Genomic DNA, 21,935 nt, shown 5'->3' on the forward strand with positions numbered 1-21,935 from the left:
GCCAAAAAGTAAATCTGGCAGCAGAAATCCCAGGGAAAGAACATACTTTGCAGTACAGGGTGCCCTTTTCAGAGACAGGGTCGTAGTGATGTAAAGGGATAAGGAGGCTGTCCACGTTAGAGCGCTGCTGACTGGTACGGTTCTTGGACCGCAGTTAAAACCCAAAAGAGATTTGCAGTATGGAGTGCCCTTTCCACAGGTAGAATCATAGCGATGTTAAGGTATAAGGAGGGTGTCTGCATTAGAGCGCTGTTCATTGGTATGGTTCTGGGACTGCAGTTAAAACCCAAAGAGAGTGGCGAACTCACTGCAGTTGGGACGTGTAGCGATCCTAGTTCAAAAACAGTATTAAAAATACTATATATTTTAAAAATATTATACATTTATATATTTTACAAATTATATTATAAACTAGTTGACCACTTTAGGTTAGAACAGTCACTCACAATAGCCTGCAGTTATAAATAAAGCACTTTTCTGATGATTAGCTCCCTGGTGTAACAAGACAAAGTATGGAAGTTCATATCATTTTTGATCTTTTTTAGTGTGTCAGGGCATATCCTATAAAATTAGACTGGCAACAGAGCATGCCTTAACTTTAGTACCTACTGAAGGGCAGGGGGAATTTCCCAAATGTCCTGGCCAAATTTCCCCTAGCACTACAAATGCCACTTCAGATCTCGCCTAAAGAGAGGCTACTAGCCTAGTGGGACTAACTCAGTCAACAAACAATAAATAAAATACATTTTTATAGAACAATCTGGAGTATTTTGGCATTTTACACCGAAGTAACTGTGTTACCTTAGTTTGCATGCGGTGCATTTGGTACAAAAGAGGAAAAACTGTCCAAATAAAAGCCAAATGGCCCCTAACACAGGGATGTGTGATACATGACTACAATGGGTTTAGATTTCCATTCTACAAAGAAAACAAAACTGTGTGTGTTCTGGTCACATACAACTTGAGTTTAATTTTTAATTATGACTGCAGTTATATTAAGCCATAGCTTTTCTTGGGTCTGCAACACTACAGTATGCCTTCGCACACTTGTAATGCTTGTTAATTTTACATAATGTTTCTGTGAGCAGGTTTATGCTTTGCTTAGCACAAGTGTACTTCAAGTCAGTCTGCATTACTGTTCTGCAGGTATGCTTATTATGCCCTGCAGCAGGGTGACTTCATGGTATTTGTAGAATGGGCTGCTAAAGCAGCTTTAGGCTTCATAACCTTGGTGTAAAATCAGAAAATGGAATGACAATGTTTTTACAACTAATGCAAACATCAGATATGTACTCAGCCCTTCCCTGCAAACCAGTCAAATGGTACCATCCAAGTTTGGTCTGGCTTCTTACCAGCTAATAGGCAGTATTAGAAGGGGCAAGGAGTTATTAACAAAATGACACACTGGCTGTTAGTCTAGGATGTGTTGCAGTAGAAAAATTAATAATTTGTTTGCCACTTATTATTCAGATTTTCATAATTATATTCATACTTTTATAATTGAGAGACCTACATGTTACTGAGGCGTATGGTGTGAAACACTAATATGGGAGACAAGACAATTCACTGAAAATGCTGGTTGCTATCACTAGTCTGTTAATTATGAAAATAAGCACTATTTCCACATATACTTATTACATCAAAAAACAAGTGACTTACAAATTGCTGAATGATATTAGGTGAAGCCTTAGATATTGTTGAAGAAAACTGTCTTTAATATTTGCCTTGTAAGATGTGCATCGTGACAGATATCCAGTATCATTTGCACTGCTAATTACACGACTAAACATGTTTCTGCAAATGTCTCAATAAAAACACACTTAATACAGGAATTTCTTGCTGCCATCTGAAAGCATATGTCTTTTTAAGAAAAATGTTCTAATAATATGTCTAGGATGTATAGTTTTCTAGATATGAACATTTGTTTGTAAAAGTTTAGAAAAATATAATTTGGGGGTTGTGTGCATTACAGTTCGTTGTTGTTTTTCTTTCGTCTTTTTCTCTGTTAGAGGTCGCCACAGCAGAACTCCGGTCTGCGAATGATTGGCAGTCAATTTTTATGGTGCTGAGGTGCCAGCCCGACCCCCAACCTTCAATGAAGGCACACCCATTCACGCATGTCTTTCGAACACCACTCGACCGCGAAGAGGACATGCAGACTCCACACAGAAGGCGCTCCAGCGGAGAATCGAATGGGACAACCTCTTGCTGTGAGGCGACAACGCTACAGCTGCACCACCGCGGCTTTACAGTCTATTACATAATTCATGGAAAATACTATGAATGTACTGACTTTTCACTGTAAAGAATACTTACTGATAACACTTTGTACAGTTTTAATAGCCTTTATTCACAAAATATTTACATGTATTTATCTTATGCTTTTTAAATTTATTTTTCAGAAAATGCTCTGGAATGTAACATGTATGCAGGCTGCTACAGGTGTGACATTCACACCATATGGGTAAGCTAAACTAACACCTGAAAACTGTAGCACTCAGTGCTGGGAATAAACTGCTCAAACTACTTGCTACATTTGTACAAATTAAAATAAAAAAAGATTTTTTTTTCTTTTTTTAATAAGATAAATGTGAGGAAGGAGGAGGGTTGGGGCAAGGAGCAGAAAAGTGACCTGATTGGCTCCTGGGGCAGGATGGGGAGGTGCATGTATCTGCACCATTTTTTTTTTTTTTTTTGCTTAGTGGAGGAAGCCAAGTGGCTACCTGCAGAAGTAAATTTTTTACACTCTTCACACTTGAGATGAGAGGGTGAAGCACAAATTTGTGGGACCAGCACAGGACACTAGTTGAACCAGCAATGTCTCTGGTAGTTAAGTAGTACATTGGTCCACGTCTTGGCACATTCATCTCTTCATTTTCTTTTTTCATGCTCTGCACATTTAAAAATGCACATATGAAATCAGGAACGCTGAAATGCACAAAGCAAGTAAATTTCATATACACATTAAAAGAATAAGAGGACTCCATAATATTAGCTATTAAATTTAGCTAACCTGCCCTCCAGGTTACTGGAATGACTTCTCTTGTTTGTGTTTTTATACTTTCTCTTGAGCTGAACAGGAATAATACTCATGACTACATAACAGGGGTTCTCAGCTGCATTCCAGAGTTTAAACCTTTTGATCCAATGATGTCTTGAACAGAAAATTCTGACTATATAAAGAAATTCCATCTTATTTTCCATAAAGAAAGAAAAAAGTTAGTCTGAAAAAATAAGTGTTTCCCGATAACTGAGATGACAAATGCTTATAAGGATACATAAAATATACCTGGAAATAGCACCTGCCTCTCTACCCCCCCCCCAAAAAAAAACATCACTTCCTATGTACCCCCTGATGTTAGATTGGGATTAAAATTAAAGAACAAATGGCCCCAATAACACATTCCAAGTTGTTGTGGTCATACATATACAAAGCAAGCTTCCTCATCCACTACTGCCAAAAGTCAGACATCATCTGTGTAATCCTCTGATGTCAGACTGGAATAAAAGTGAACTAACAAAATGCCACAGTAATGTATTTCAACTTAATGCTGTCAGATGTACATACACATCATGACTCCTTAGCCCCGTCCTCAAAAGACAGACCCCCCCATATACATTTTTGTTATCTAAGTGAAAAAAAACATACTTATCACAGTAATGTACTCCAGCATGTTCCTAGACAGCACATTGCCTCCAGAAAAGCTCTAGTAACATTCTGTATAAACCTCTGAGGTCTATCTGTAAGGAAAGTTAAAGAAATAATAACCACACTGCCTCTAGTCCTACATAAGTTGTAGCAACTTTCTGTTGCACACCTCTGAACAGTGCCAATTTTAGATGAGGTCAAACCTGGGCTAGAAGTTTGAAATGTGCCCCCTCCCCCATTAAAATCCACTTAAACAGCAAGGAGTTGAATGCTGCTGGTCTGAGGATCCACATCCTCTTTAATTCATTTTCTGTCTTAATTTTATTAGATAATTACTTAGCTTTTTTTTTTTTTTTTTTTTTTTTTTTTTTAACTGCCATCCATCACAGTTATGTATGTTAATGTTCAGAGATAAAGCTGGTGGCATTTTTCCACATACAAACAGAGCTCCTGACAAATCAGATCTAGCATAAGAACTGCATACAAACACTCGGACAGCGGGCCTGATAAGCCACGACTCAGATGTCTGCTTGCAATAAAATGAATTAGTAAAAGCATAAACAATGGCCCCAAGAATTTTTTTCCCCAGCTTGATGCTTTGAGAATCATACAGTGCAACCCTTCACAAATCTTTCTGCTCTTTCAAGTTCTTGTCTTAAGAATCATGGACAAAGTCAAAAAATAATGAGAGACAAGAGACCCAACACAGGGACAGACATTAAATTGTGTTTAGAAAGTTGCTACAATAACAGGCTTTGCATACATTTTTGGAAGGATATGAAGTCTGACACTCAATTGTCTGACACTACCTAGTGTGTACAATCCTTAATTTGCCAGAAAATCACAATTTTTACAAGGAACAGATCAAAAATACAAGGCAAAAATCAGGAACATTTTACAAAATCAGTCAGGTGAGTGGTATGTGAAAAAGCAAAAACAAGTTGACTTGTTCCAGAGTGGTATGTGTACCTGAAGTCTCTTACTGTAACTCGTCTCACTGCCCTCTGTAAACTGGTGTTAGATATAGGAGACTTCCACCTATGGTCAACAAATCCTCTGACTGCAACAGCTGCAAAAGGAGTTGAAGGACTGCATTACTACAAATTTTATCTCACAGTCCATAGCTCCCAACCCAAGCCTGGCAGCTTGGCTACTGAATGCAACTGGATTGTCAGGACCGACAGACAAAGGAACCAATCCTCACACAAACCAATCTTGTTTTAGGAGCCACACTACTAAGCTAAACAAAAAACAGAAGCTTTTTGTTAAAAGGGAAAGGTAAAAAATATTATGTACCACCAAGCGCAGCACCCTTAAGTTGTGGGAGCTAATTAGGAAGCTTTCACTCCCCATGCCGTGGTAAAGCCATAAAACCACAAGAACTATATACAAACCAGTAAAACAAAAAAATAAAACTGCTAGAACTTCAGACGCACTCAATATCATTCACAAAACGTTCAAAACAAAAAAAATCCTTTTATTCCATTATTAGTTAAAATAAACCACATAAAAAAACACAGAAGCGCTTTCATTTTATATATAAAACTTCTTCAGACAAATCCCTTTCCTGCTACACAGTTTAAATAGAAATCACGTGTTACATTTATCTCATTTAAAAAGACAGCATGTAATTAACCCAGATACTAGCAACCAGGCAGTTATAAAAATTTTAAACGGCAAATGTAATTGTGATAGTGCAGGATTAGTATATATATATATATATATATATATATATATATATATATAGCCTCATGTCAATTATGTAAATGTTTCAATATAGGAAAAACGGAGTGCAAGCTCCGTGAACGGATATATGAACATGATTATGGTATATGTAAAGAGAAAAACACTGATGCACTTCATAAAACATGCAAATTAATATCCTGGTCATGGTTTTATTTTTTTTTCAATAATCATTTTTATTGTTTTGCAAAACCATTATACATTTCACACACTATTTACATTATGTACAATATTGCTTCCAATGTTTTAGTTCCATTTTGAATTTCCCTATAATACATTAAGAATAAATATCATTTTAACCAAGTACAGGAAAATAAAATCACAAAAAATTAAACATAAAAGCATCTACAATAGACAATTATAAACCAACTCAAGCCAATAATTTGTATTATTTCTACATTTTCTATCTAATCCAAGAATGTGTTGGTACACATACAGAATGTCCTGACGGAAAGTGGATAGGAACCGCTACCCCAAAATAATATTAAAGATTTGTTCCCAAATTTTTATGCTGTTTATACTTTTCTTATTATTTCTAATTAACAATTTGTGCGCTAATATATGCTTAATCGCGAACAGCCTGAAATTTTGCCACGACACCTGTGCTGGGTTCAACCAATTTGTGGCTATATATAATTTCATTAGTAAACTAATATTCATAATTACAATCTTTTTTGTTTTGTCCAAATTCTCCGGTGGAATATGTAGAATCAGAAATTCCCAGGAGAGTGTTGAGTTTTGGTAACCCATTTTTTGTAGTTGTAACTTTAAAGAATTCCATAATTTATAAATGCACTTGCAACTCCAGAACATGTGTAACAGGTCTGCTGTCTGATCTACACACTGTGGACATTTAGGTGACTTTTTTGAATCAAATTTATGAAGTGTTAGATGGGTATAATATGCATTGTTAAATATCATCAATTGAGTAAAGACCAGTTTTTGAAGTGATACGGATTTTAATGTTAAGTTAAACGCCTCTACTATTTTACTATCGTCTCTAGGGATGGCAATTTCTCTCTCCAGTATTTCGATAACAGAATATGATTATTATATTTTCTCTCTTTTGCCATTTTATACGCTGAGGATATATATTTTCTATCTTGTTGCAATGCTTCCCACAGATGACCTGAAATAACTAGTTCCTCTTTTTTAATTTCAGAACTGGTAAAATAATTTATGGCCAAATCTTTTAACTGCCTCATTATAATTAAATAAGAAATGGGAAGATTCATCTCTTTTAAGATATCATGTACCGCTACTCCTAGGAAGGGGTATAAATCCCTTACAGTTAATTCCTTAATAAATGGATATTTCTTTAAGTCTATCAGTTGATTACCAATAGTTATATTAGGATTCCCATCAAACGGTTGAAACATCATCATATATTTTAAAAGGTTCAAGGAGGAAAACAGAGTTTGAGTCGCCATTGCCCATACCTTGATGTGCTCCATTAACTCATATTTACTCAATGTTTTTATATTCAAAAATGGTACAGCTTTAACATTAATTCCCTTCCCTTTTATATGTTTATAATTTAGCAGTACCCATTTGGGTATCCATTTTCTATTTTCACTATCCAAGTAAGACACCCTTAAAATCCTATTGGCCTGAATCACTGTATAATACATCTCAAAATCCGGTAAATCCAACCCCCCCCCTCGTTTTAGGAGCCATCAGTTTCTCATAGGATATTCTGTTTTTCTGGGTTCCCACAGAAATTTCCCCAATCCTATCTGAAATTGCTTAAAAAAGGATTTCGTGATTTTAAGTTGTGCTGCTCTAAAAATATATAGCATTCTGGGGAGAACGTTCATTTTTATTATCGCTGCTCTTGCCATCATCGGTAGCTTCAACTTACTCCATCTTTTCAGATCCATTGTTATTCGGTCTCCAGTTGCCTTAATATTGTTGTTAAAAAATTCTCTATTTTCAGTTGAGAAGTCAATCCCCAAATATTTTATTCTTTCTTCTGTCCTTACTCGTCCTATCAATGGTAGCATTGAAAAAGGTGTAGGTGTCTTTAGAGGGAATATTTTGTTTTTTTTAAAATTTAGTTTGTAATTAGCAATTTTCTCAAAGGTTTGTATTGCTGTTAGTATTTTTTCCGTATCTGACACCGGTGTGGTACTGTATATATTTAGATCATCTGCAAAAGCAGCCATCCTAACCTTTATCCCAAGAAGTACAGGAGAATTATAAAAAACTTTTTGTTTCATATGAAGAAATAAAGGTTCCAAATACAGATTAAACAGTATGGGAGACAATGGGCACCCTGTCGAGTTCCATTTTAATTTGAATCCTTTTGGAACATTCATGATTTATATATAAACTAGTGTATGCATTCTTGTATAAATTTCTTAACATAGAAATAAAAAGCTGAGGTATATTGAAATATGATAATGTTTCAAATAAATAAGCCAAATTAACTCTATCGAATGCTTTTGAGCATCAATTATTAAAGCATATATGTTCATATTTTTATACTTTGCATAAGATATTAAAGTATGAAGAGTTAATGTATTGTCTGTAGTCTGTCTCCCATCTATAAACCCCGCCTGTTCTTCTGATATTATCAAGTTTATTATTTTTTTTACTCTACTAGCTAGAATAGATGTCATGATTTTCATATCAATATTCAACAATGATATGGGCCTATAATTGTCTGGATTGTTGGGATCACTATTCTCTTTCAATATCAGAATTGTTCTTGAGGCATTAAAATGAAGATCATTGCTGCCATTCGAAATGATATAATTAAAGGTCTGTGAAAGTACAGTGCTCAGAATCCCACTAAAAGATTTATAAAATTCAGAGGTCATACCATCTGGTCCTGGGGCTTTATGTGGCTTTAATTTCTTAATTGCCTCTAGAACTTCATCAACTGTAATCAATGCAGTCAATTCTCCATGAGAATCCTTGTCAATCTTGGGAAAATTAATTTTCTGTAAGAACTCTTTTCTCTCTTCATCATGCCCATGAGTTTGTTGCTCACCATATATCTGATTAAAAATTGATTAAAAAGTCTTCATGACATCTGACTTATCAGTATATAACGTATTGTTATGATTTATTTCGGTAATTAATCGTGTCGATTTTGTCTGATTAATAATACGGGCTAATGCTTTCGAGGGAGTTTGAATGTGATTTGCATATTTAACTAAACTTCTTTGTTCATACAGTGTCAATTTTCTGTTATGCATAAGAAACAGCTCTTTCTGACATCTTAACATCTCAGTTTCTGTTTGCTCAGTGTAGTTACTCATCAGCTCCTGGTCCAATAATTGTACTTTGGTTTCCAGATCCAGTTGTTCTTTATTTTGGAGTTTTTTATAATAAGTGGCTTTCTGAATAAATAATCCTCTTAAAGTTTAGGTTGTAGCCCATTCTATATCTAATGGATGTTCATTACGGGGTATATTGTATACTAATTGTTTAAGTATCTCCTTAACTTCCTGTACTATATCTTCTTTGGTTAATAGGTATGGGTTTAAGGACCAATTATATCCACCATGATTTTTAGTATTTAAAATATCGGTCTTTAAAGTTAAAGTTATTTTAGAATGGTCTGAGAGCTGTCTAGCTTGGTTAGAAACCCTAGGGTCAAGTGAAATGAACACTTCTGGAATTAAAAAAAAATCAATTCTTGACCACATTTTATGGCAACTAGAATAGAAAGTAAAGTTTTCTGCCTTTGCTTGTATGTGTTTGTGTTTAAATGGGTCATACAGTTTGAAATCCGTTCTCAGTTCTTTCAACGCTACCATTGCCTGCTTATTAAAAGCAGTCGAAGCTCCCAACTTATCAGTTTTAGAATCTTGGTAAGCATTCCAATCCCCCCCCCCCATCACTATGTAACAGTTGTTATATGACTGTAGAATAGAGTAAATTGAAGCTATATAATGATGTTGGTTCACATTTGGGGCATAAACACATAAAAGTACCATCGGCTTATCCAAACTTTCAGTTTTGAGAACCACCAAACACCATCTGCCTTCTTTATCTATTTTGTCCTCCAAAATTTCTCCTTGAAACTGATTCTTGATTATAATTGCCACCCCAGCACTATTCGTAGTCCCTTCCGCCTTTACAACCTTCCTAATCCATTTCTTGTCCTTCATAGTTTCCCACTGGTCATTAGTCAAATGTGTTTCTTGTAATAGAATAAAACCTGCTTTTGATTTAAAAAACAGATGCAGAAACAGCTTTCTTTTTTCATGTTCTGGAGTCCTTTAACATTCCAGGAATCTATTATCCACATTCTAAACTATGAATTGATGAATAATGGTATCTATTTTTTGTTTTCCACCTTAAATTGACAAGTGTTGGTATTACGTGAATTTTTTGGAAGCAAAACAGCCATCCCATCCCTACCCAGTGCCTATCCACTATTCCTCCGGACCAGGATGAACATAGGTTTTTCACATTGGATAACATTTCCCAAGTAGCTAATCTACTAACTCTATTAACTAACAATAAAATAGCATGCAAAAAACCTACACCAACTATATCTACGTCTACAAAGTCTAACCCAGACATTCCCTACTAAACACCACACTCAAGTAACTACAGCTCTGAACATTACATGTCAAATAATTCACTTTTAACAAACTTTAAATTCAGCAATAATATGTTAGCATTATAATTACTTGTTCCAAACCCTTTTAACTAACAGTTCACCTAATAAGCACACAGTTATTATACATTTGTTTAAAACAAGCCATTATTTAGGTAAGCTATTTATCTTCAAAACATTCCTACAATATTGCATTTAGTTTTTATAGATCATTACAGTTAGACATCACCTATATTACACAACTACTACTACTGTTTACTAATTATGCTATATATATATATATATATATTTTTTTTTTTTTTTTTTTCCTTCCCCTTTCCCCAAACTGATCACAGTTAAAAGATACTTATTTATTCACTTATTTACTCACTAAATAAAACACAGTAAGTTACAAAACAATCTTGCAAAGGAAAAAAAAAAAAAAAAAAAAAGAGAGAAAAAAAATAACACAAAAAATAGACTGCATTACCTGGATTTACCACTAAGCCATAGACTCTTATACAGCAACAGCCAAACCATACATTTTTGTCCATACAAGACACCCTTTACCTCATTGATCGTTTCACAGTCATTTTAGCATCAAAAGAGTCCCAAAAAGCTTCGTTTTCGCTTTACAGCAGCTCTTCTTGCTTCCCAGCAGTTGCAGCAGTCCAGGCAGTTCATTTTTCAAATTTTCGCGCTCGCGACGGGGGAACCAATTCGCGAACGGACCTCTCAGCTGCACCACACTCAAAACGGTCCCCCTGCTTCCTCGTGGGTCAGGAGCGCTCGTAGAAGCCATAAAACTTCGTGAAATCTTCGTGTTTCAGCTAGGAAGACGAGATTAAAAGATAAAACGGAGAATTACCAGGCCTGCTGAAGAAAGAAGAACACACAAAGGATTTTGAAGCCTCGGATCCTCATAAATGAAGTCTCCCATTCACTCTAATGCAGGAAGAAGCCAGGATGGACTGTTCAATTTTCAGACGGTGGCACAGCCTTAAACAGCTTCAAAAAGGTGGGTCTGGCTTCTTTTTTTGTATTTACAGTGTATTTAATGCCATCAAGAGTAAAGATTAAACTGTTAGGATATTTCATTTGAAATCTAATGTTTTTGTCAATTAGAAACTTACAGTATGGAGCCAGCATTTGTCTAGACTGTCTTATTTGTGCTGGTAAATCCTGTGTTATAGAAACTTTATAACTTTGCCACATTATAGATCCCCCAGATTTTTTAATGGTTAGAAGTATTTTATTCACATCCTGGAAGTTTAATATTTTGACATACACAGGTCTTGGTGTATTTGAAGCTTGGGAATTCCTGTAAGCTCTATGTGATCTTTCGATGACAATTTGCTGAACATCCACAGAGTCCTTAAGTAATGTTTCAAATATTTGTATGATAGAAGTGTTCAGCTCATTATATTGGATTGATTCTGGGATCCCTCTGATGATTATGTTGCTACGTCTTGATCTTGCTTCCAGGTCCAGAATTTTGTTTTGCATCATTTGAATATCAGCCTCATGTGATTCAGATCTTTTAGTGAGCAATGCTATATTGTCTTCATTTGCTGCTATTCTGGTTTCTGCTTTCTCCATTCTTCTTAGAATCCGATTACATGTCTCACTAAATGTTTGTGTTTGGGATGTTAGGTCTTGTAATTCATCTTGTATAGGCAATAATGCAGACTTAATTTCTTCCATCGTAACCTGTTGATCAGATTTCGCTGATGCCCCTGTTTTTGCAGTTTCTTGCTGTCTAAATGTTTTCTGTCTCTTAAATATGGATTCCTTCTCTGGAGACTGTAATGCTGACAGTTTAGTTTTAGTAGTTGTAGTGTCCATATTTTTATCTTCTTTTGACATTTTGAAATGCTGCAGATAGAGATGATTACCAAGTAAAGGTTTCAGTAATGAGGTAGTTCAGTCCTTTGTTTGGTGCTCTGTTCAGGAATCAACCAAGCAATCAGTTCCAATCCTGTTGTCACCAAGTATTTTTTTTCAATTTTTTTTCCTCGATAAGATCGTTGACTTCTAGTAGTTTATTAATTGCTGTCAATTAGTTGATTAACTCCAAATGTACATCCGCAGAGATGATTTTTGTTTCTGGTCTTTGGAGAGCTGAAGTACTGCAGTGCTTATAGAATGGCGGCCATCTTTGTCCCTCCTGGTCATGGTTTTAAATTTTCTGTGTTAGAAAAGGTTGAAGTTGATGCATGAGGCAGCCTCTGGTTTTTGATTTTAGAAAAGAGAGAACTTTCTTGGCATTATTACAAATTTTATCTCACAGTCCATAACTCCTGACCCAAGCTTGGCGACTTAATGCAACTGGATTGTCAGGACCAGCTGACAAAGTAACTGATCCTCACACAGACCAATTTTGTTTTAAGAGCTACACTACTAAACCGAACAAAAAACAGAAGCTTTTTTGTTAAAAATAAAAGGTAAAAACAGAATGTACTGCCAAGAGCCGTACACTTAAGTGGTGGGCGCTAATGAGGAAGCTTTCGTTTCCTATGCAGTGGTAAAGCAATCACCGAACACTTTATAAAGAAGGTGTGCTGGCATCTGTTCATTATAGCAGTGGAGCCACATGTAGCATTACCTGAATCATGCACACATTTTTTTGGATTAAATCACTACCTAAACGATTTAACCATACATATTTGTATGCAGAATGGATTAATTAACAGACGTGGTCACTGCCCAGCATGCTGCTATAATTCTTCCTCAGTGCTTGTTTGTTCAGACCTTTTACTGAACTCCATTATTTGATTATTCTGAGCCTTTCCTACCTTTAAGTGAAATAATGTGATCATTGATTAAACCTTCTTTTATAAACCTGCCATACATAAAGCACCTAAATCGAACTGGCAGAGACAGGGATACTGACAGACCTTCAAAGAAACAGCACTACACAATGTTTCAAGCAAGCTGGACAAGCAGTTATCTTGTATCATTACTGGAACCCTTCTACCCATCAGTATTACTCCTCCAATTTCCTTTGTCCCTAACATTCTGTTGAATGTCCATCCTGAAACCCTGTCAAATTCACATGTTCAAAATGTGCCTCCTGAAAAATTGCTTTTCTGAGCAAACATTTTTGAGTGGCTCGCTGCAAGTAGGGATGAAATGAAGTATGCATTTTGCAAGATCTGTGGCACAGATTTTACAGTTCAAAGTGGGCAACATGATGTAAATGGCATGCCAGTCCTTAAAACACAGGGTTCTAAACATACAGGTAAGCATACAGAGTGCAGCCAGACTGATTGCTGCCCTGTCAATGCCTTTACTTGGCTTTCCCAGGCCAGAGCTGAACACCCTAACACTACATAGCATATGCTCAGTGTAATTTAAGCAGCCACAATTACTAATATGTCTATTTTAACTGCTTTACCGCTACTCCTACAGGGACATATCAGGAGCAGAATACGACCTAGACTATAGCTCCAATTATGTCCCTAACTGGTTGCACCCATTGGCACCCAATGTGGCTACCCTTCTTGTTCCACCCTTGCTAGAGCTCTGTCAGAAAAACAATGGCAGACCTCTCTGGTACTCAGAGATGGACAGACTCAAAAGTGATAGAAGTTCTCTCTTACAGAATATAATTTTTCATTCACAGCAGAGCACATACCAAGACTCATGGAAAAAGTATGGTGAAGAACGAAATCTTTTACAACATGATGTGGAGCAAAGAAAGACCTCCTCTACTGCGAGGGATGCCCTAGATACTCTCTTATCAGAATAATGCTGCAGTTATTTGTAGGAAATCATTTTGTGTGTTTATGGACTAAAGAAGAGGTATGAGTGATGAGAAACTGCCAGTGATCCTTCAGTTACTTACATGAAATGGCTAAAATGTCAATGCCTTTTTCTTGGAATGACACCAAGTGCCAAGGAATGGGCAAGAATTATTTGATACCTCAATGTTCACAATGACAAAGTCTGACATCCCAGTCTCAACAGTGCCTGCTTTTCTTCTGACAAAGATACCATTATGAGTAAAAAAACATAATTCTGTCCTGCTTTAAAAAGGTAAAGCCTACAATTATTGACATAGGATGCCTTTGCCAGTTGGCAAATCTGTGCAATAAAACTGGACTGAAAGCCTTGTGCTCACCTGTGTAATAACCAATATCCAGCGACACTAATTCCAGTGCACAGAGATTGCAGAAATTGAAAGATTTTGCTTTGTTCACAGATACTGTTCCTTTCAAGAGTACTAGGCATTTGACTAGTAGATAGCAGTCTTGAGACTATTCCCAGAAGTACCCTGGAAATAAAGCCAGATCTGAAGTCCTACTTTTTGTCTGTAGAACCAAGATCAGCAAAAATTAACTTCGTATGTGATCAGCTGCACAGTCACGAGCTGCACATTATGTTTATCTTTTAGAAATACATGCTGGAACATTTACAGTTCAAAGTACAGCGTCAAAGATGTGAACGTCCGCTGCGGACTCTGCATGCCACAATACACAAACTAATACAGCAGTGTGGGCTAGCACAATGATGAGACCCGTCTAACTGTTTAAAAACAATGACACATCAGGTCTAACTGTGAGCTATATTCTGCCCAACTAGGGCAGTAATACGCAAGGTAGCCAAGCAGACGACATAGCAACAACAGTAAATGAAACATACTTTTACAAGGTTTTTTATTTTATTTATTTATTGTAATTTTACTTGTACTCTGTTACCAGTTTAGCCCCATCAGTCCAATAACTCTTTTCAGGGGAGACCTGAGGTGGCATTCATACTGCAGTGCTGCAAATCCTGAAGTTCTCAAGTCAAGATAATTTATAAGATGATGACGTATAATGTATTAAACCAGCAAAGAAGCTGGAATGATCTTCCTACTTGTCAGTGATGTCACTTTCATGTAAGAGTCTGTGTCAATGACACCGAACAGTTAATATCAGACATGAACATATCGGAAAAGTGACTAATCCAGATGATGGACCTTACACTCCCACATCTCTACCTACTGAGGTCAAAGATTAGTACTAGGCTAATTGCCCTTGTGGACCATTTTAAGCCAAGCCAGTTACCCCCATGTGAGAATCAAACCCTGCACCTTATGTCTGTAAGGTAAACACCTTAACCATTATGCCAACCTCCCACCCTTATGCCAACTGGTCAGCTCCTGAAACACCTGAGTGCGTGGCGGTAGGAAACTGTTACAATTCAAACCGATGATGACTTTTCATTGCTTGCCACAATCCAATGCAGATGCCAACATGGCCTTCAAACATTGTGAGGAAGGAAAAAAAGTAAGACTGAGGCAGGTGGTAACTCTGAAGATACTGAAATCTTTACTGGTGAATAAAAAATGAACAGCTGCATTATTACACGTTTAAACAGCCAAAGTATACTTCAGATGTCATCAAGAAAGCAACATCAGTACAAAATATGCAGCTAAGTGATGTTATTAAGAAAGCAACAGCTGTACAAAATATGCAACTAAGTGTTTAGTACTCAATTTCAGACACCCTTTTTTAATGTACATTTTGGGCTACTCAACTTAAGTAAATTACAATTTTACATCAACCTCAACCTCTGACAGCCCATAACACGATAAACAGCAAGCTGCAAAATTAACTATATTAGGATGGAAGACACTGCAGACAGTTCCCCTTTAGGGTAAAGTATTTTATTCCTGTCGAGGACTCTACATAATTTAGCACCAATGTTGTGCTTTCCTTTCTTTTCTTTCTGCTGATGCCCTAAGACATATGTCCAGTTAACTGGTGCTAGTGCAGTGTACAATTCTAACAGGGTACATCTCTCATACAGTGCTGTCCTGTCACATCTGTTATTTTACCATTTCTTCTTTTATTTACAATGTTAAGGTACCAACAGCAGTGTTCTTAGAGGTAGTAACACACAAAACAAAATTCTGACCTGCTGCTTTGTTTCCAGTTTGTCTTCTGTCAAAACCACCTCATTCAATTCCCTCTGTTCACTTTTTTGGCACGCAGACAAAAATCACTAGGACTTCATCATCTACTTACTACTTACTGTATACGTTTGCTGACCATGGTAATAGACCAAAGAACCTAGTGAGAACAAACTTTGTAAATAATGCAACAGTCAGCAGTAAAATGCATTAAATTGATATTGTAGGTGACCCTGAAGGCAGAATGTATAAACTAAGGGTGATGTGGCAGCATACCTCTCTCAACTGTCCAGATTTTCGCAGAATTTCTAGATTGTTGCCTTATACTACTTGGTCTGTTCCTCATAAAATATGTGGTTTTGTGACAAATTACAGAGGAATGAAGTCACTAAATAATGACATACATTCATGTTTCAAGACTTCATTTCTTTCAGAAAATGCATGCTAGCACAAATCCTGTTACTCTAGCAACTTTCTAATTTTATAAGAGCAGCATTTAAAATCTATCCCTGTTTTTGGGTCTTTGCCTCACCGTTATTTTAGACTTTGTCCAGATTTCTTTCTCTAAATGTTTGAGAGGTATGTGTTGGAGACTGCAAAACTCTGATCCACTGAAACTTACTTTGTTCTGAATTCCATTTCCAAGTTAATTTGCAGCGAAGCACGAAAGACGGAGCATCAGTAACCTAGGGAAAATTCAACCTAAAAAGCAAACATGTCTAACAAATTATGGTGTAAATAATGTACATATTTTTATTTTACTCACCATGCTTCTTTTACAGTATAATTGGTGGTTATGTGTGCTACAATTGTTAATATTCTCATTTTTACTGTTATTTTATAAAAAAAAAATGTTAAAAATGCCTGGCTTGGAAGATTAATTTGCAAAACCCTAAAAAAATTACAGTGATACATTTTGAAAAACAACGGGTAATTTCTCAGCAAACTACTAAATAATTTAATTTCCCAGTATCGTGTTTCTCACCCCCCCCCCCCCAAGCAGCACGAGCAGCAGTAAAAAAAAAAAAAAAAAAAAAATTTGAAAGAAATTACTGCATTCTGGTAAGTTTCTAGACTTTTATTCCTGTGTGTATAGAAAAATGCAGCAGATCATGCATTTTTTTCCATGGGTCAGAACCCACCTGTCTGTCACAGTGTACTGAATATCTACACAGTAATAGGGCCGTGGAATGGAGAGACAGTACAGCTGGTTACTAACTCCTCTACCACAAAACCCTTTCTCACAGCATGTTGGAAGTTGAAGAACGGTAGCATTAGGTCATCCATTAAGATAAATTTGGAATGCAATGCATGCATTGTGATCACTGAACATACAAGTTCTAGTAATAATCTACCAGACTCTTCTGTGAAACTGGAATGCACACTTAGGAACCAATATGTGCAAGGCATAAAGCGGAATTAGAGTACAGTACATAAAAAAATACACCATTTCATTTTAACAGCACAAAGAGTAAAGACGCATTTCAGATGAAAATAATAATGGTGCATGATCTACACAAGAAGGCTTAAGGAAATTAAAACAGCTTAACATTTATGGCATTGAAGAAAGAAGGTAGTGTAAGGATGTAATAAAAACAATCTAAGTGCCTCAAGGAAATGCAGATTCAAAGTAGGTGTGGTGTCATCTTTAAATTACAAAAACAGTAACTTCACAATACACATGGACATAACTCTCAACTTCCTTGCTCAGCAAATCTAAACAAAGCCAGAAATAATGGGGGGGGGGGGGCAAAGTTGCAAAATACATGCATCTTTCTGCCATGCTTCATCTACTAGTGTTCTGTATTATTTGTCTCTTCTAAACAGCAAAACACATGTAATCAGAGCACTAACTAAAGATAAATGTAAGAAAAAAATATAGATTGTGCTCTAAAATGGAAAAAAAACCCACATCAGACAAATTGTATGCAGCTCCCAAAGTATTTTGTGTAGAAGTAATAGACTGTAGTTTTCCATTACACCACAAGGTGGAGCTCCTTTTCAGGAATATAAAAGACAACTTCGAAAGTGAAAGGGGATTCTGGAACACTAGCTGAAGGAGGGAAGACTGAAATATGTAGCTGAAGGGAAAAAGGGCCTTGCAGCATGACTGGATTTTCTTTTCTTGTGTTCTGGGACAGGGAAGTGAAGTAGCAGACTGTGTCTGTCTCTTGCTGAAACCCTGGATATGGTATGTTGTGGAATCAGGAGAGAAGTCTGAAACCAGTAGTTCCACGCCTGCTATGATTCAGCAAGAAAAGGAGTTCCCTTGGGCCTAGTACCGAGAAGCCATAGATGATTACCACAGTTCTGGTAGGTGATTTTCTACTTTTCTTATCAGAGGAACCATGGCACCTGGTCACTAGGATATTCTCGATGGAGTGGTGAGAGGCTCTGGCCATCATTTTATATTTTTTTAAGATTGTGGTTCCCCCCTCCCTTTAATGCTTTGTGGATTACAAATAACTGGGATCCATATGAGTTCCAACCTGGGCCCCATCATGCCAGCAGCAAGACTGTAAGTAGTCACTGACCAGTGAACAAGGTATAATAGAGTGTTTCATAGTTGGTCTGTTTAGAATTGATCAAAAGGGGGTAGCGGGTGTAAGTACCGCTGAATGACATTGCATTCTCTCATATTTGTATTGTGGCACTATAAATCTTTATTGTTCAATAATGCATTTTGCCATGTAAGTTCTGCTGCCCCTAAAGACTCTTTACTGCTCAATGACATTGTATTTTCTCATATTTGTATTGTTGCATTATAAATCCTCATTTTTCAATGACATTGCATTTTGCTCATGTTACTACTGCTACTGTCAAGAATTTTGCTGCTCAATGACATTGCATTTTCTCATATCTATTGTATTATGACTCTTTTTACTGCTGAATGACATTGCATTCTCTCATATTTGTATTGTGGCACTATAAATCTTTATTGTTCAATGAGAATGCATTTTGCCATGTTAGTACTGCTGCCTGAAAGAATCTTTACTGCTCAATGACATTGCATTTTCTTATATTTGTATTGTTGCATTATAAATCTTCATTGTTCAATGACACTGCATTTTGCTCGTGTTAGTACTGCTGCCTTCAATAATTTTGCTGCTCAATGACATTGCATTTTCTCATTTCTGTATTGTTGTATTATGGCTTTTTTATTGCTTAATGACATTGCATTTTTCCCGTGTTTGTATTGCTGCATTATACAGCTTTACTGTACATTGATATTGCCTTCTTTGTGCATGTTTGAATGTCAAGACCTTCTTCTGTTGAGCTCTGGGGAAGAGAGTGATTGTATGTTTTCAATGCATGCATATCTCACCTTGCCTTATTGCTAACTGGTGCACTTTTGAAATAATTTGTTTATGGTTGTGTTATTGCCTTTTTAAACTAGATGAGTCACCTAGAATAAAATCTGTCCCTCTTGCCACCTTGGTGTGTTTGGCCTAATAGGGGTGTCACCAGAGTCAGGTAGGAAGGAACCCATATCTCTTCAGCTACACCTGCAGGTGCACTACATGTAGGAAAAAGACATTTTAATAGTTAAATAAAAAATACATATGAAAAGGGTACTGCTTTCATCTTTTCAATAAAAGACTCAGACAACTTGATGCACAACTGTTGTGTTAAACACTAAGTTTAAAACAATGAAGTGACTCACTTAACACAAGTCACACCTACATAGCACTGAAAATGAGTGAATTTACAATGAAACCACTCAAAATACAATCAAGAGCCCAGGTAAAGTCCTGAAATCTTTAATGCTCAAGCAAACCATGCATAATCAACTGAACTCTGACTAACAATCACAACACTTGAAAATGGCCATTACCAAACACAGCAAATGTAGTAAATACTGACAACCTGCCCAGTATTAAAATGTTAACAGTAACATGAGATTTTACTAGGAATCAATCATAGCATGTCAAATCACTACACACAGCAACAAAAGATCATCTCAGTTTTAAAAATGTTTTCCAAGAGGTAGACAATTGAACCCCAGTCCTTGAAGTACCTTAAACATTATTTTGGTGCTTACCATGCAGGGCAGAAAGCCCACTAATGGAAGCATTAGCAGCAGTTGTACCTTTTCCAGGACAATGTACTCCATAACAACTGCCTACCTATATACTTGGACATAGTACACTCAAGCAGGCAACTCCAAGCAAAGTACAAATTCCATCTTCTCAAAATCTGTCTCTTCATGCTCCCTGTCCACATGCTTGCCAAACATCAAGCCTTTTCACATCAGATTCAGCCTACTGTTCCCTGCACTAAGCACAGAGTAAGCTGTTTCAGGAGCCCCACCCCCACCCCATTCAGGCAGCTATGAAGGATACATGTACCCCTGTTCACCCTCACAAGGATGTGATCAATGGGGGATTTGTATTTTAAGTGGTAGTGACACAAGCACCTGCCTCATAGCAAGGACTTCAAATACCCCACTTCAGCACGTGCATTCTTTCACATGTGCAGACAAGAGTTATCACTGGTTTGGGTAGCCACAAGCTCACATCCTTCCTGATATAATAACCTGCTGTAAATGATTTTGGGTTTCTGCCATTAGCACTGTAGCAGCAAAACAGTCAGCACACAAACCACCGCAACAGGACAGATGAGCCATAGCTACTTGTTTCCCATGACCCCTTACCAGCTCTTCCTGTGCTTCAGCCATTACTCACACAAACATTTTCTCAGTCATAGTCAGAGCTCTATCCCCTGTGCCAAAGATCGATGCATCAACAGCATTTTCGTTTTGTTAATTATGGACTCCAATACTCTGCAATGTAGCAGTCTTATACCACTCAAAGAAACCTCAGAAGTGGTGGGCAACTGTCATATTTATAGACTAGGAACACAAATACATCTGGACGGTATATTTGCTTCTCTCTAGCTACTGCTACTAAGGCATGAGGCAAGACTGCAATTATGAAGATGCACTGTGCTTTCTCCTCATGGACCATACAGTTACTACTTAGAGAACACTGTCACAGACTACATAAGTGGCAGCTGGGGACAGTACACAGCCTGCAGGCCACTGCTCGTCATCCTCTGCTGTAACACATTTCTTCCCTTAGACTGTAAGCATTACACTGGTGGAACTACCTCACACACCTTAGAAAGGCGATTGATTTTTGCCTCAAAGTTGTATTCTGCTCATTACAAAATCTGCAACTTCGTGGGAGAGGGAATATTACAATTCACAAAAATTGCAGGAAGTAATTAACATTTCTTCTCAGAAAATGCACGTTAAAAATTTTCTAAAAAAAATCATCTATCTTCTAAGTGAAAATGATAATTTCTTATGAAGAATCTCTGATTTTGGCTTTTTTTCCCAACCACTTTTAACCTTGCATGTGATATTTGAGATCTAAGAGCAATCTCCATCGGAGAGAGAGAGAGAGAGAGAGAGAGAGAGAGTGCGTGTGTGTCTGACACACACAAACATGTACATATACACAACCGTGTGTGTTTGGACACTATGTATTAACGAAATGGGGAAGGAGTACTGTCCAGTCATATTCTAGTTCCCCGTGCTCCAATTTGTCCACTTGTTCTACCATACAGAAGAAAAGTAGTGCAGGATGCAGACTACTTAGACTTTACATTCACTTTCAGATCCCTTTGCCCTTCCAAGATTCAAGATGCAACAAGCTGTCACTCACTGAAATACTCCAAAAACAAAATGCAAACAAGTAAATCAATAACTGTTTGCATGGCATTGAGTTTCTGTCTTGCAGGGACAATGAGTGACTGCCAATTAGTATGGCTTTGTTCTGACAAGCAATACAGCATCTGTTGTACATTATGTAGCTGACAATGGTAACCTACATGGTAAGTGAATGGAACAAAAAGTATTAATGTCAGTGCTAAATATCTGGTTACAGGCAGTGTAACTGCTGAATTGTGAAATGGCTATAAACAACATAAGGACAAGACTTGCAAATCATTGCGACACAAAACATGGCCTTGTGAGGATGAAGGAAAAACGAGTCACATTAGGCGGCCACATATGGGAATAAAACTAGTTATAGCAAAGGAAATAGGATTATTTTTATGGACAAGCAGTGCCCCCATTTCTATGG

The 21,935-nt window shown here is 36.9% G+C and overlaps 1 protein-coding gene across 3 annotated transcripts in view; it reads right to left on the minus strand.

The window, feature by feature from the left end:
• Nucleotides 1-21,935, minus strand: part of KANK1 (KN motif and ankyrin repeat domains 1) — a 1,631,365-nt gene that overhangs the window by 718,268 nt on the left and 891,162 nt on the right. The window lies entirely within an intron of this gene.

The sequence above is a fragment of the Protopterus annectens genome, chromosome 2.part2 (assembly GCF_019279795.1).
Source record: "Protopterus annectens isolate FY-2018-M chromosome 2.part2, PAN1.0, whole genome shotgun sequence".
Lineage (NCBI taxonomy): Eukaryota > Metazoa > Chordata > Ceratodontiformes > Protopteridae > Protopterus > Protopterus annectens.